Consider the following 1,405-nt stretch of genomic DNA (forward strand, 5'->3'; position numbering starts at 1 on the left):
ATAACACTAGCACTAGCACCCATATCACATAAGCCATGGTAACAATGATCTCCTATTTTAACAGAAATAACAGGCACGCCTACCACAGGTCTATGTTTATCTCTATCACAGGGTTTAGCAATTCTAGCAGTTTCACCAGAGAATTCAATGACATGCCCATCAATATTATTGGACAAGAGATCTTTAACAATAGCAATATTGGGTTCTACTTTGACTTGCTCAGGAGGTGTATAAGTCCTAATATTGCTTTTACGAACAACAGTTGAATCTTTAGCATGATCCTTTACTCTAGCAGGGAAAGGTGGTTTCTCAACATAAGAGGTAGGAACAATAGGATCATTATAAGTGATGGTTTCTTCTTAAACTTTAATAGGTGCAGCTACTTTTACTTCTATGGGAGGATGATATTTAAACCACTTCTCCTTGGAGAGATCAACATAAGTAGCAAAAGATTCACAGAAAGAAGCTACTATCTCAGAGTCAAGTCCATATTTAGTGCTAAACTTACGGAAAATATCGATATCCATAAAAGATTTAACACAATCAAACTTAGGTGTCATACCTGACTCCTTACCTTCGTCAAGGTCCCAATCTTCAGAGTTGCGTTTAATTCTATCCAATAAATTCCATCTAAATTCAATAGTCTTCATCATAAAAGAGCCAGCACAAGAAGTATCGAGCATGGTTTTATTATTATCAGAGAGCCGAGAATAATTTTTTTGAAGAATTGTCAATTTTGAGAGCTCATGATTGGGGCATGAATATAACATGGATTTAAGCCTCCCCCAAGCTTGAGCGATGCTTTCTCCTTCGCGAGGCCAAAAATTGTATATATAATTGCGATCACGATGAACAAGATGCATAGGGTAATACTTTTGATGAAATTCCAATTTCATTCTTTTATAGTTCCATGATCTCATATCATCACATAGCCTATACCATGTCGATGCGTCTCCCTTCAAAGATAAAGGGAAAGTCTTCTTCTTAACAACATCATCGGGTATACCTGCAAGCTTAAATAATCCACAAATATCATCCAAATAGCGTAGATGCTCGTCAGGACGCTTTGTTCCATCTCCTGTAAAAGTATTAGCCAACAGTTTTTCCATAATACCCGTAGGAAATTCAAAAGGAGTTTCATTTTCAATAGGTTCAGTAGGTTGAGGGGCAACTCTTTGCTCTACTAGACGGGGTGAAGATACCCCGAACAAGCCCCTCAAACAATTACTTTCCATAGTAACAAGTGATAGAAAATTTCAGCACACTAAATAAATTTTTCCTTACCAAATTCCACTTACCAAAGGCGCTACACTCCCCGGTAACGACGCCAGAAAAGAGTCTTGATGACCCACAAGTATAGGGGATCTACCATAGTCCTTTCGATAAGTAAGAGTGTCGAACCCAA

This window comes from Triticum dicoccoides, chromosome 7B (assembly GCF_002162155.2).
Source record: "Triticum dicoccoides isolate Atlit2015 ecotype Zavitan chromosome 7B, WEW_v2.0, whole genome shotgun sequence".
Lineage (NCBI taxonomy): Eukaryota > Viridiplantae > Streptophyta > Magnoliopsida > Poales > Poaceae > Triticum > Triticum dicoccoides.